Source organism: Columba livia, chromosome 2 (assembly GCF_036013475.1).
Source record: "Columba livia isolate bColLiv1 breed racing homer chromosome 2, bColLiv1.pat.W.v2, whole genome shotgun sequence".
NCBI classification, from domain to species: domain Eukaryota; kingdom Metazoa; phylum Chordata; class Aves; order Columbiformes; family Columbidae; genus Columba; species Columba livia.
In genome coordinates, this window is record NC_088603.1 from 8,430,328 (window position 1) to 8,445,429 (window position 15,102).

General features: G+C 40.5%; 1 long non-coding RNA gene across 1 annotated transcript in view; it reads left to right on the forward strand.

The window, feature by feature from the left end:
• The window catches only part of LOC110356524 (uncharacterized), a 91,111-nt gene that overhangs the window by 42,541 nt on the left and 33,468 nt on the right, over positions 1-15,102 (forward strand). Inside the window, exons 1-2 of the long non-coding RNA XR_002409772.2 lie at positions 1-11,467; positions 13,755-13,790. The exon at positions 1-11,467 is cut by the window's left edge and continues 42,541 nt beyond it. This is a non-coding gene — a long non-coding RNA (uncharacterized LOC110356524). The remainder of the gene's footprint in view (positions 11,468-13,754; positions 13,791-15,102) is intronic.

Consider the following 15,102-nt stretch of genomic DNA (forward strand, 5'->3'; position numbering starts at 1 on the left):
ACTAGACCTCAGCCCTCAGGTCTCAGCTGGAAAACAGAGGCAAGAGCAATTCCCCACTGCACAGGAATGCTGTGAGGGCAGACAAGTCCATTACAGACACATTGCAACATGCTTGGATAGCGACGGTTAAATAAATGGAAAATGTCTCACACAAAACTGTCAGCTCCTCCACTGATCTTCTTTAGAGCAGAGGCTGGTAATTATAGCCCTGTACATTAAATTAAGTAGTGAGTTTGTCCAACAAAGAGTAAGTTAATTAATTTTTACTTGTTCTGTAAAGATTTGAACTGATCTCATTTGTGCTCAAAGGACAATGCCTTAAACCAATGACTTAAGTGTGTTCTAATCTCACTGTCTTGGTTTAGCTACAACTCAAATCACATCACTCTGAAGCTTGTACCATTCACTGGCCAAGTGTTTAAAAGCTGATTTTTTTTTCCCTCACTTTGCCTGGTGGTAGGTGACTGCATATCTGAAATTAGAATCACAGCCTTTGTTTACTAGTCTGAGTACAAATTTTTCCTGCTTGAGTTCCCTCTTTATTCTTGACATGGTTTCAGGCTCTTTAATTATTCGACACAATGCATATTTTAATCTTCACTTCATAACTCTGTATATTTTAATTTCTTCTCTCCTTCTAAAAAAAAAAGAATCATCATTTGTTTTGCCATTTGGAATAATCAGTCTTCTGGGATCTCAAGAGAACATTCATCTTCTATCTTTCATCTGTAGATGAAAACAAGTGGCTGCCATTAATTAACCAGCGGCACACACTATTACCAACAGTGTTCACAGTGGGGCAGTTTTCCGTCCTCTGCCTCTGAATGCTTTTTACTTCTTGCACAGTCATTGTTCCAGTTTGATGAGCTAAAGGCACTCAACTTAGCATATCACTGCATTAGCTGGGTGTTTGTGGATTTTCTTGAGAAGGGATACTGCAGTACATGTCAGTGTGGAAAGGTGGTCATGGTCCATGTACTTTCACACACACAAGTGCCTTGGGCAGCCAGAATTGTGGTAGCTCCTGGAGAAGGGGTGTGATTATGCAGGGTGACAGCTACTGCTGGAGGAAGTGTTGTCCACCTCCATAATGAGCTGCATGTTGGGCTCCCTAGAACTCTCCTCCCATTTCCAGTTGTGACCTTTATCTGTCCGTTTCCCATGGCAGCAAGACCCTGGCCTGGCACCTCTGTGTGGGTGGAGTAGCAAATCCATCCCGGGAGAACCAAGAATCCATGTTCCCCCTCTGCCTGCTTAAAATGACATTGTCTTCTGCCCTGTAGATTAATAGAATCATTTAGGTTGGAAAACTCCCTTAAGATTGTTGAGTCCAACCATAACAGACATTGCTGCAAATTCCAGTCCCAAGCTGCTGGTGATTTTATTCATGTATCTGTGTTTTCCAAGCTTTGGAACCCACAGGACAGCTCAAAAATGACCCTTTTTGAGAGAAGGTCTTTGGGACAGCTCATTGCTGGCCCCAAGATTTTGTTTTATTTTGGGTATTGCCTTATACTTTCATATTTCTGAATGCTGTGTATTTTGAATATTTTTCTCCAGTTCTTTCCATGTTCTGGTACCTGGGTTGGTGGGCTATTTTCCTGAACTCTTGATCTGACTCTAGAGTATGTATGCAGCAACAGAGACATCTAAAAACTAGGGTACTTCTTACATAAATACACATTTAGAAGTCAGACTCTACGACACTTTGCTCCTGGTGAAAAATCATTTCCTTTGAGAAAGACTTACCTTTCTTCATTTCAGGTATATTGATCTTTCTTAAGGGCAAACTGGATTTTGTATGATGGCTGACTGCAAAGGTATAGAAAATTACTATAATATAGACTGGACTGAGTGAAGGTCCAATCAAGAATATTTAAAAGTGAACTTAACAGAAAATCAGCTCCTGAACCACAGTTTGCAATTACTCAAATAAATATATAGAGTTACCCCTGCCTATATATGTAAATGTGTTTTTGCCTTATTTTACGTTGTCAAAAATTGTATTGCCAATGGTTTATCTGTATTAGAGTGATAACTCACTCTCTGCGGAGGAAGAGAATTGTATAATATACAGCTTTTTTGTGGCTTTCAGGGAATAAAAGATGAGGAGAACGCTCCAGACTTTTTGTGAAAGATGAACCAATGACAAAGATGTAAGAGGAACCCACAGCTCACAAGTGCCTTTCATTAGATACTACCCAATCAATACAACACTAAACAAAATTTAGACCACTGGGGTAAAAATAACACATTCAAGATCACTTTGGAAATTGGACTAAAAATAAAGATTAGGTTTTGCCTGGGAATTAAATGATTTGATCCTCCTTCTTCTTGTATTTTTTTTTTTTTTTTTTTTTTAATTGCAGGGTAGTTTGTTTAGCTGGGATCCTCTGTGGGAGGGATATGTTAAAAAAATAGTGTTAATGGCAGGGGACCACAGAGGGAAGAAAATGCTTTTCATGTAAGCTACTTATATCTTTGAAGAGGCAGTTCCAGCCCTTCAGCCCTCCCTAGTTTACCTGCAGCAGAGTCTTGCTCAAGGTAACAGGATCATGTTTTGAGAGGAGCTGGAGTCTTGAGTTTTCCAGATGTGACATCTGTTTGGTTTTGTGAAAGCTATAACTTTTTGGCAGTGTTCAAAAAGTCAAAATATATCTGGCAGTTTAGTCACCAGCTAAAACAGTTGCTGTGGGAGGTTGGTGAGAGCAAGGGAATGGAGAAAATTGGCACAGTCCTCCCTCTGCCATGGACATGGGGGTTATTCCCTGCTGTATTAGATCATCAGAAGGAATTTGAGCATCAAAAGTGCACTGACTCTGTCACCTTTCAGCCACCTCCTGTTTGGTTACATCCCAAGCTTGCCTTGGGATGGAGGTGGCTTGACAGTCGCTGTTGATGAAAGTCGTTTTACAACATGACTCTTTTTGAAAGAGGAATGGAGAGCTGTCTGAGCAGGGAAGATCTGGTCTGCAGAGAAGATGCAAACAAGCTATTTTAAAGTAAATTAGTGAGGAGACACCCTATACAACATATACATGTTGTGGTCTCACGTGGAATACTGCACCCAGCTCTGGAGCCCTCAGCACAGCTAAGATGTGGATCCACTGGAGTGGGTCCGGAGGAGTCCACAAAAAATTATCAGAGGGAAGAATAGCTCTATTATAAAGAAAGGCTGAAAGAGTTGGGGTTGCTCACCCTGGAGGAGAGAAGGTTCTGGGGAGGCCTTGTCCCATCCTTTCAGTACTTAAAGGGGACTTATAAGAAAGGTAGAGACTTTTTACAAGGGCCTCTAGTGTTGGGACAAGGAGTAATGGTTTTAAATTAAGAGAGGGTAGATTTAGATTAGATGAAAGGAAGAAATTATTTACTATGACATTGATGAGACACTGGCATACATTGCCAGAGAAGATCTGAATGCCCTGTCACTGGAAGTGTTCAAGGTGAGGTTGCATGGGACTTTGAGCAACATGATCTACTGAAAGATGCCCCTGCCTATGACAGGGAGGCTGGAGCTAGATGATCATTAAAGGTCCCTTCTGACTGAAACCATTCTACGATTTTATGATTCTATATATACAGTAACTTAATAACAAATAACTGACAAATAAAAAGGAAAATAAGAGGGGAGCTGCTGTGAGTGTTCTGCTGAACTGAGACTCCCACCTCACTGCAGGAATTCAGAGAAAAAAAAAAAATTTCTGCCCATGATGCTACCATTAGAAGTAGATTTTAACAGTGAAGCACAACAAACTAATTAAAGAGCAATCTATCTTAGGGCCAATTGGGAGAGTAGAGGAATGTTTGATCTGCCTTTGAGTAGTAGAAGTGAGATGTTTCCACGATTTTATAGTGAATATTAATCCATTAAAAGAAATGATACATAACTAGGAAAGTAGTAACCTTAGGGGGATAACGAATGATTTTTTTAATATCGAAGAAGACTTTACAGAAACATGCAAGTCAGTCTGCTGCTGTTATGAGCATCTGTGTCATACAACCAAATTTCTATTGTAAACATAAAGATTTTATATTTTGCATAATTGTATTCCTTCTTACTATTGACTAGCCTCATGACATTTTTTACTAATTTTTGCTTACTTTGCTTTAAAAAAATTTAAAATGTTATGTTTTTATACCTCTTAGACATAATTTTTATTGTTTGTTATGTGTTCATGGGAAACAGAAACTGTATGTAAGAAGAAATGGTAAAATTATCTACTCTAACATAGGACTGTATTCAACCCTACTGTAACCTCACAGCATTTTTGAGACTTACTTACATTTACAGCAAAGTTAAATTTAGTCATTGCCAGTCTGTTTTCCTAAACATGGAGTGGGCTGCTTAAACCTTCCAGTTTATGCAAATGCATTAGGAAATTAAAGAGTTGCAGACATAACCTACCAGACAGTACACATACTAATCCAATGCCTCAGCTACTAAAATATCTTCTACATGTTACAGGCTATACTGTGCTCTTTTCCATTTTCACAACGTGCTGATATAGGACTGTAATATTTTAAACTCGGTCTTCGATATTCTTTTAAACATAATCTTATGTACTTCTGACCACTGCCCACTTGTTTATCAGAGTCTCTTGTTGCAATACTACGCATACACACTCGTGTGCTAAAATGGGATGTATTAACTAAATCTGATTCCTTTCACCCCTGTAAAGATTGAGATCCTGTTAGTTGTGACAAATTGGCATACTTTAAAGAGAGCAGAATTTGATCCTTAGTATGTGGCTCACTACCTTTCTGTGGGTAAATGCTAAAGAAAGTTATCTCTTCTCCAAAAGATTCATCTCCTTCCAAACCACATCCACTAATTGATTCCTCTCTATAAATTGTGTAGTACTTGAGATGATAGTTTTACTATCTACTGAGGTTTCTGATTCATTGCTTTATTTGAAGTGGCATTTTCTATTTCAAGGCACTCTGATTCAAGCACTCTGAGCTTGTATGACTTCATGGAAGTCACAACAGCAATAAGACACTGCACAGGTTGGGTTTGTGCTGCTGCTCTCATCTTCTGAGCAACGTTCAAACATGTGGGGTTGACAAATGTCTCAGTAGTTCATGCCATCCAAATAGCCTCAAGTTCCCTGCAGTTTCTGGAAGAAAAGCCATCTTTGTTTACATGTGGAGATAGAAACTAGACCTCAGTGTCTCTGGCTTCTGCCAGTAGAATGGAGATGAAGGTACTTGTCTGGAAATACAGTGTGTGAGCAGTGGAAGATAACTGGAGAAATTACATCTCTCTAGTGAAAAGCGGTCAATAGCTAAGCTAAGTCAAGAGGCTTGTATCTAGTGGGGTACAGAAGATAAAGTGATTGAAAAATACATAGAGTTAAAAGAAACAAGTGGTGGGGAAAAAAATATTGTCAAGATCATGTGGGGAGTATTACTGGGCAGAATTACATTTGCCAAGACCAGAGCAAAGAGTGTTAGCAGGACCATATGAGGAGATGCAAATATCTTTCTCTCCCTACTCATCAGTTCCTTGGTTCTGCTTGATTATTTTTTTTTGTGATGTTACAACTAAATGCTTCTTGGAGCTCAGCTCTTCCTTCTCTGGTGATAAATTAGAATGGAATGGTTGTGACATGATTATGGAACATGACATTACTGAAAAGAACAAAGAAGGAGTGAGTTGTTGTTAGGAATGACATTAGGATGGTGAATAAGGTTTCTCAGCAGCAGTGATATTAAAGGCACTGTGTGAATTGTGTGCTGCAACTTTTAGTATGTCTGCAGAGTGAAAGGAAGACGTATGGCTTACAATTTCCTGCAAGGAAATTGAGTGGTAAGGTCTGTCCTAAACTCCCAAGAGGAATCACTGAGAAAAGTTGTTTGATTTCTCAAAGTCATAGCATCAGTGTTGGAAAGGACCTCCAAAGGTCAGTCAGCATATTTGCTGCCCAAGGCAGGACCAACTTTATCTATGTTATTCCTGTCAAACTTCTTCTTGAAGATGCCCAGTGCTAAAGATTCATATGTTCCCCAGACAGCCCATTCTCATGCACCCTGATCTGCTTATAAAATGTCTAGAAATCTTCTTCCCTTGTTAACAGTCTGTTGGTTATTAGTAAAATATTTTGAGCTCCTGTTTTGGAAGTCACTTTGTAGACTCAGGGAAATGGCAGCTTGTCAGGACAACAAGGCAGACCCCTAATTCCTGTTGTAATAAAACAATGTTTTGCCACAAGGGTCTACTGGTTTAGTGGCCAGACCTTAGCAGATGTAGCCATGGCACAGAATTATGGTGGAGTCCAATACCTGCACCTGGCGTGATGCTGCATCACATGTTGTTATGCTGCAGTTTGGGAGTTCACTAACATCATTGCCCTCCCCTGCTCTGATACAAAAACCTGAGATATTGTGTTTTTTTTTCCTGAGAAAGACAAAACTGAGGGCCTTGCCACTGCTTTTTTAACCCAGAAAATAGGGGATCAAATGTGGTTTTCCTTGGGCTGCTGTCAGGTTCAAAGGACCTGCTGCAGCCCTTCTGAAAAAGTTGCAGAGACTCATCTGGAGGATGATTCTACATCTTGAGTCATCTTAAGAGTGAGAAAGGTTGTTTCAATCATTTCTTGTTTATTCCTGTGAGATTAGAGTTGATTTAGTCCTCACATTCCTTTTGGTTTTATTATATGAGTGCCACTGTAACACTTTTGAAATATTTCATAATTTTGTTATTTATGCAGAAATGATGTATTGAATTCCATAGTTCCAAACACCCTAAACCAGCATTCCCAGCACAGAAAGAAGCCAGAGAATTAATCCCTTTGGATTTGTGCAGATATTGGGAGAACTTATTGTCTACTTTAGGAAAAGGGGAAAGCAAAACAGGGCGTGAATATTAGGCTTAATTTTTCACGTAAGATCTGAGCTCCTTGTGTCAAGAACTCTGATTAACTGCTTAGCTCTAAAGCACCTCATGCAGAGTAGCATTGCTTTAGATGTTTTCTCCTGCTATCAAATTAATGATATCAAATAGGATAATAAAACCTTTTTTGTATCCCTCCACCATGATTCAGGGCAGACACACTAAAAAGAAAGCACTGGCATTATAAACATGTTTAATAGACAGTTACTCTTTCTAACCATTGAAAGGTCCTTTTTACCATTAAGAACTTAGCATATGTTTCAAGCACAACTGTTCTCTACAGTTGTGGAGAACAACCAGTCCCCACATACTTGCCTTGAAAAACTGAGATCAGTGGAAATGCTGAAATAGCAAGAGCTTCAAGATTGCACTTTGCGTGAATTTTGTGTCAAGAAATGGTTCAGAGACCCATGGTAACAGACTGAGACACTTATGCACATGCAGGTACGACTGGAGCTTTCCTCTCTTCCTTCCACCTCTAATACACACTCTGTCAACACTTCAGAGTTTGTGTCTGGTTTCTGCTCTTTCTTCTCGTGGTTACTTGGTTAAATCATGGTCTTTCTTTTTTTGTATCACAACTGTCTTTAAAGCAGGTAACTTGCACGTCATGGGTGAAAGAAATGTGTTCTAGTAGATGAAACGTTCAGTGGTGAGATTAGATTTTCTTGCTTGATGATGGCCTATTTGGTGCCCATGAAGAAGTGTCATCACCTCCTCATGACTCATTTTCCCCAATAGTAAACAGAGATATTAATGCTCACCTTTCTTTTTGCAAATTGTTTTGTTGCTTGCCAATGAAAGATGTACACAACAGCTAGTTGTTGTTGTTATCAGTGTTAATACTAAATATTTCCTATGTATTTTAGGGAGAAGGAAAATAAATGTACACCTCCAAGAACCTCCAAACCCTCTCTTCAGTAACTGGATTGTTGTGAAGTGGAGGATGTTCAGCTGTTTGAATCTGGTCCCTGTATGCTCCTGGATGGAGTTGTTTGTCTTGTGCTGTCCTCCAGGCAATTAAGTTCTGTCTGCTGTCTGCGTCTGGGACAGTTCCTCTTTTAGATGGCCACTGAGCACTACCAGGGTATTTCAGAAGTTTATTGACACAATTCATCCTGGAAAATGTGATTTCACAGCTAGCAAAACATTAGACATGGTGATAAAAAGGCTTAATATGTGGTGTTCGTTTTTCTGGCAACAGTTTGGGGTTGTGGGTTGGTTGGTTGGGTTTTTTTTGTTTGTTTGTTTTTTTATTACGCTTCTGAAGCTGAGCAAAATGAAGTCTCTACAGGATTTTCTGAGTGATTTGGTTTTGATTCTTATCTGGAATTTATTGTTTCCTCACAGACAATAAACAACAACAAAACTAAAGAAAGAATTTTTTCTCTGGGTTTTTGACATTAACATGCACAGCCATAGGCACACCAGACTTGGAGCTTGCCTGAAATACGAACTCCAGTAAAACAATCTCTTCAGACAAAAACGGGTATTTGGTCTCTCTTTTGGCCTGTAAAACTATCAGATAAAGAATGTAATTTAACAGCTGGTTTAAGATAGCCTAAGTCTCCACTGCTCTCTCCCCCAGCAGCCGGCTGTGCCCCAAAATCATCCTTCCCAGCAAGTCAAGGGGAGCTGGAGGAGCCTGATCCAGCGCGATACTGATGCAGCCAAATGAGGCTCCATTCAGAGTGGCTTCCTGGGGTGGCAGAGCCCAGGGCATGGGGAGGGATGAGACCAGGACTTTTCACAGCAATATCAAACTATGTAACCATGTTTTCAGGCAGTTAAGCCAGGGCTGCTGAAGCCCAGGGCATTAATATAAACTGTAGCTGGTGGTGATTTACATTAATCCAGGGGCTGTGAATTGTGCAGTTGAGGGGTAGCTATAAGCTGAGTTTGGATACCTCTGTGAGGAGGAAGGCTGAGAACGTAAACTTCAGCCCTTCTGAAATTGACTGTGAAATGTGAGTCAGAGCCTTGATTTAATTCTTTATTATGGCAGTGAGGTTCAAAGTGATGCATTACATTTTACCTCCAAGCTCTTAGCAGTAAAAGCAACAGATTGGGAATAGCGACAGCCAAGCACAGGGCAGTGGGGGAAAGAGTGTGTGCCTTGTATTTAAATTAAACATTTTTCTCACCTGCAGCATGTCAGTTATCTCCTACAGTGCTTCCTGTGCTTTCCAGTCTCTCACTGCTTTCCTTGAAAACAGAGTGTCCAAAACTAAGAAGAATTTTAGGCACTGAAACTGTCTGTCAGTTCCGTGCCTGGACAGCAGCAGGACTGGGGTAGCAGAAGTGACTGCAGGCAGAAGGGTCTGTCAGGAGTTCTATAACACTCCTGTTTTAATGTGTAACATTTGGAATAAAATCAGTGCCAGCTGAAATCGGGTGGAACAAAAATCAAAGCAGCAAGTGAGGAATCAACTGGCCAGAGAAGCAGAGCTGGGGCTCACAACCTGCTCATTTAAAAGCATTCATGCTCTTCCCACATTTGCACCTGGACAGGTGGACACTCATCATGCAACTTCAAGAGCTTCCTGATGGTGAGGAGGGAGCAAATCTCTTCAGATCCACTTCAGAACCAAAAATGTCGGAGAAAATAAATCTCTTGATCAAGGGCATAAGGACAGAAGGCAGAGATAAAGGAGTGGGAAGCGATGCACGACTGCATTCCATCACCACGAAGATGCTGTGGGCTGTGGTTATTGGAAATGCTGCTGCCTGAGAGCAAAATGAAGTGCCACCTGCCCAAACTTCAGGAAATAACAAGAGGCCCTAAAGTAGCAAAGAATTTAACCTTTTAACCTTGAACATATATTAACCTTTATGTTTAATATCCACCAGTAGACATGCTGCCCATTAATATGGCTTATGACTAATTTGGTTTTTTAATCCATTTATTCTTCTGGCTTGTATGATATATCACAGCAATGAGTTCCACAGTTTAAGTGTGTTATGGTCTTTGTGCAGGCTAGCCTTGTGTGCTTATATTGTGAGAAATAATAGTCAACAACTCTGCAGTGCAATAAGCCTTTCTAGTTCTTTTGCCTGTAAAGAGAGCTTCTGTAGATTAGGAACTGTGAGACACTTGGGATCTTTCACCTAATTTTCCATTATTTTGAGATTTTTCCTATCTTTCATCTCCCTTTTATTTCTTTTGCTGCCATGCACTGCCTTCAGATATGAAAAATCATGTTTCATCTGTGTTTCTGGTGGGTTTCAACACATTTTGGTACTCCAGACTCTCCTTTAGAGTTTTGCTTTTGTTCTCATGTTGTTCATCAGCCACCTATGCCATAGAGGCTCACAAAGTGAATTCATGCTGATCATAATTTTTTAACATGAGCATCTGCTCTGTGTAAGTAGTTTCTGCTGGTTTGGTGTGCAGACCCTGAAAAGCCCCAAAGCCAGACATAGTGTTCAGTGCACATGACAAAACATGGATAATTTTGGGAATTAGCCGCTTGTACCTTATCAGCTTCAGATGACTTTCCAGTATATAACTTTGCCAGACCATTTATCTTTCCAGTTACTGCATAAAGAGATCTCTTTTTATGGCTGTCTGCAGAAGATATCTGCACCTTTGCAGAAGATGTCTTTCTCATTCTTTAAACTTATGCAAACCAGTAGGTTCTTGAGTCTCATGAGAAATATGCCAGCAATGTACATAAGAACAAAATTTTTGTTCAAGAAGGCAAATCTGGTACAGAAAAGTAAATCTGTTGCTTTTGGTAATGTGTCAGATTTCTAAGATGACGAAGCAGCCACAAGTGGATACAAACCTTGGGCAGCAAAGAGGTCCCTTCCAATCCCTAACATTCTGCGATTCAGTGATTCAACCACTATCCAAATTTACATATCAATTATGAACCCGACAGACTGTACCTCTTCTCTGAGTGATGGAAAAAGATCACCATTATGTACTGATAGAAAAGTTTGCAGATTATCTAGAAAACATACAATGAGAGAATAAGTGGCAGTATACTGATCAAGGCTCAGGTCTATTGGTTTATGACAGTTATAAAAATTGAAATGTTATTTACTGTTCACAATAATGCTTCCCGAATGAGCAGTACTGTAAATTATAACAAAATGTGCATCTTCTAATCAGATATACTTCTCATGTATATACTTATGTCGCTTATACTTCTTATGTGGCTTATTTATGCTCCTCTAACTACCAAAGAAAATGCAATAACTTTGAGCTGAAATGAGCAAAGTTATTATTTCTTGTGTCCTCACTTGGGAATGCCAAATGGGCAGGGATGCAAGGCCAGTCAGACCTGTGCTGCTTCTTACATATGTACCCTCATTGTATGCACAGATGGCTAAATAAGCAGATCTCTGGCAGTGCTGTTGTATGTACCATCATGCTAGCTGACAGTACAAGGTAAAGTTGCAGATGTGAACATATGCCTGCCTTAGCTGTCAGATCTATCCTATAGACTGTGTTTCTGAATAAACTGTGTTTATTTTGCAGTGAATCACAGAATCACAGAACGTCAGGGATTGGAAGGGACCATGAAACCTCATCCAGTCCAATCCCCCCACCGGAGCAGGAACACCCAGGTGAGGTTACACAGGAAGGTGTCCAGGTGGGTTGGAATGTCTGCAGAGAAGGAGACTCCACAACCCCCCTGGGCAGCCTGGGCCAGGCTCTGGCACCCTCACCCTGAGGAAGTTTCTTCTCATATTGAAGTGGAATCTCCTGTGTTCCAGTTTGCACACATTGCCCCTTGTTTTAACACTGGTTGTCACTGAGAAGAGCCTGGCTCCATCTTCCTGACACTCACCCTTTTATATTTATAAACATTAATGAGGTCACCCCTCAGTCTCCTCTTCTCCAAGCTAAAGAGCCCCAGCTCCCTCAGCCTTTCCTCACACGGGAGATGCTCCACTCCCTTCAGCATCTTTGTTGTCCTACGCTGGACTCTCTCCAGCAGTTCCCTGTCCTTCTGGAACTGAGGGGCCCAGAACTGGACACAATATTCCAGGTGTGGTCTCACCAGGGCAGAGCAGAGGGGGACCTACTAACCACCCCCCTTCTAATACACCCCAGGTACCATTGGCCTTCCTGGCCACTGAACTAGGTTCACATTTTTGTGAAGAAGACTTGGCTCAGTGTCCATTGAAGTAAATATGGGTAAAAAATACTTCCCAACAAAAATTTTTTTTTTTTTTTAAATGATGATGAAGAAATTGAATGCGCTTAGAACATGACCTTGGAAAAATGCTTCAAGTTATTTCAGGGAAATACAGTTTAGTTTGGCCCACGGGTACCTTAAGTACAGTGTGACAGCTCTGGTATGCCTGTCCTTCAAAACGTTTAGCAATGGCAAGGTTTTGGCATATGAATACACTACTGGGGAGCAGTAAGTCATTCTGTGTCAGCTACTTCATGTTCATTACCCAGGTACATGCACTTTTCTTAGAGGACCTGACAGTAAATGTGAAGGATTTTGAGATAGTGTACTCAATGAAAAAGGGACATGTTAACTTATCTTCACTGGGGACTAAAAGAATGAACACAGGGCAGCTCCTGTAGAGCAACTGGTGCACTGTGACTTGTTAGTCTGTGGGAAGTATTCATATTTCTATATCCTTGTTTTTAAAACTGGCTTCTGAAAATTGGTGACCCTTCCGTCTGAGAGCAACAGTACTCTGCATTATATAAAAATGCACATCTCCAATTTATGAATATATAGGATTTTTTCCTTAATGACCAGATGAAGATTCATTTTGTCCTGCTTGCTGGCTGTAATTTCAGAAGGAGAAGTGTTACTCTTTGCTTTGAAGCATTTATGGGTCCGTTATGTGGCTGGCTTTATGGTTACCATGTCAAAGGTATTTGGAGATTGGTCAGTATCTGGATGCCCAACTGCAAAATCTCGCAGGTATCTCATCTGTATGGCTGGCAGGTCAGGTTTCTTGAAAAAAACAGTCCAGTGGAACATCTGGGGCTGATCACGCAAGCTGGTAGAAAACTATAGTCTCTGTGTGTAGTGGACATAATTTCAGAAAGTTGATAATAGAAGTGTGGAAACTTCAGGGAAGATTATGACTAAATTAGATACATAGAGCCACCAGGTGCTTAGATGACTGTTTCTTGCCAGCATCAAGAGAACATCAGAGCAGATGCTTTATACCCAAGTTGGAGGACTATGTCTCATGTCTCTCCTTCCTGGGTGGGGAATGGACCATCAGTGGGAAAAAGGAGAAGGCAGCAGTTTTGAGAGAGCTCACACTGTCCAAAACCTGTTAGAAGAAGATATCTCAAGGGGAATAGTTACAGTAAATCAGTTTTTTCCTGGAAATTGTAGGTAGTAAATCAGGGCTCTGCTTACTGAATGGGTTCACCAGGATTTTCAAAGAAGAGAAAGCTTTTAGTACCCCTCAGTGCAAAGAGCTCATTTCTGCCATAAGGGAGGCAGCCACAAATTGGAGCACTTTTTTTTCCTCTTTTTTCCCCTCTATGTTGCATCCACACTCTGTTTTCTCAAAACCCCTTTTCTACTGCTGGGTCTTTTGCTGCCTTTCACCATGCCCAGCCTGAATAACCCTTTGGTTTACTTCCTAGCATAATAAAGGCCTTGAATGTAAAAAGCTTTAGAGTCCTCAGAAGTCACAAGCTGGATGCTAGATTTAGCTGCTCTGTCTATGCTTTTATGTGTTGCTCTTTTCTCAGCATATCTAGGCTGAAGTGTTTTCATTAAAGGCACAATATCAGCTCTGTTTGAATGTAAGTATCAAATTAATTAGCAACATCTTCAAATGAGGTTAATGACTTAGATCATGAACTCTTGATCCAAAGATCACAGGGAAAATTCTCATCTTCTTTCTTTTTCTCTCTTTCTAGCTATACAGCAAAAGGAACAAGGAAAATGCAAGGCAGGTATGCTGAAGGGTGATGAGACAAAGTATGTGTTGAAACTTTTCCCTTTGGAGATATGAATTCAAAGCATGCAAGGGGGTGAGACCCTCTGACCTACACAAAGCCTCTAGACACTCAAAAGCAATTCCTTGGCTACTTGCAATGGCTGTCTTTCGAAAATATTGCCCCATTTATAGTTTCTGAGCACTGAGAGTTTCTGAACATTGAGCTCAGTGGAAATGAAGACAAAACATCCCACAGTTTAGTGTTTACAAGGAGACAAGCTGCCAAACAGATCCCATTGCCAGATGCTGCCTACTTTTCTTCTTTTATCAGCTATCACCTGCTTTTATACACTCAGTGATTAATGTAGGCCATCCCCAATCCTCAGGCAGAAGTTGTTGCAACTAGATTAATATTAAATACTTATGGCTTATTAACATAATAATTTTGGTTTTGACTAATTAAGATCTTTAAGGGATTATATAGAGGGTTTTTTTTTTTCTCTCTGTATGGTAGCCCTAAAAGCTCAGTAGTTATTGATCAGTCCTTCACCACAAATCCTAATGGAACCGCAAGAGCATGTGATGCAGCTCTGATCAGTCTCTGCATTGCTAATGAGTGCACTTCAAGCAGATGAGATGAGCTTCAGCTTTATGTAACTCATACAGAAGCTTTGAAAATGTATGAAATAAGAGTCCTCCTGGTAATTTTGACATTATTAGAGATAAGAGTCTTTTCATAACATGGGGTAGCATCCTAATTTATTTTGAAAGCTGCCAGTGTAAACCTGTGGCTCTCTTCTGAATCAGCACACCAGGTTTTTTGTGTTCTGCAGCAAAGAGAGATCAGCAAGAGATAAAGCACTGTGATACCGCCACAACCCCGGGGGATGGGACAATGGAAATAACAGCAAATGGTGATCAAAACATCTGTGTTAAAGCTCATCTCTGGAAAAGTTTGCATCGTTTGTTCAGTTTCTTCCTTCATAAAATACTGTCCACTTCAAAAGGTTCTTAAGAAGCTCAGAAAAGTCACACATTTTGTTCTGCTTCTGGGCAGAGGGGCAAGATTAGAAATAGTGGCTTGACATCTGTTAGCATAAAAGGAAAGAGGAAAAGGGGAAATTTGCAACTGCTCTAAGTCCCTGCAGGAGTTCTTCTGGAGTGGTAGATGCTCAAGAGGAGTCTTAAATTATGTTTTCTATTTGACTGTGATGAGATCAAGCCCAACTGCTCTGCAGGCAGAGTATGGGAAGCAAAAGAAGCGAAGTTGGTCTCTAGGTGGCTGGAAGGAGGCGTCTTGGGATCAACTTGTCTGACAACTAAACCAA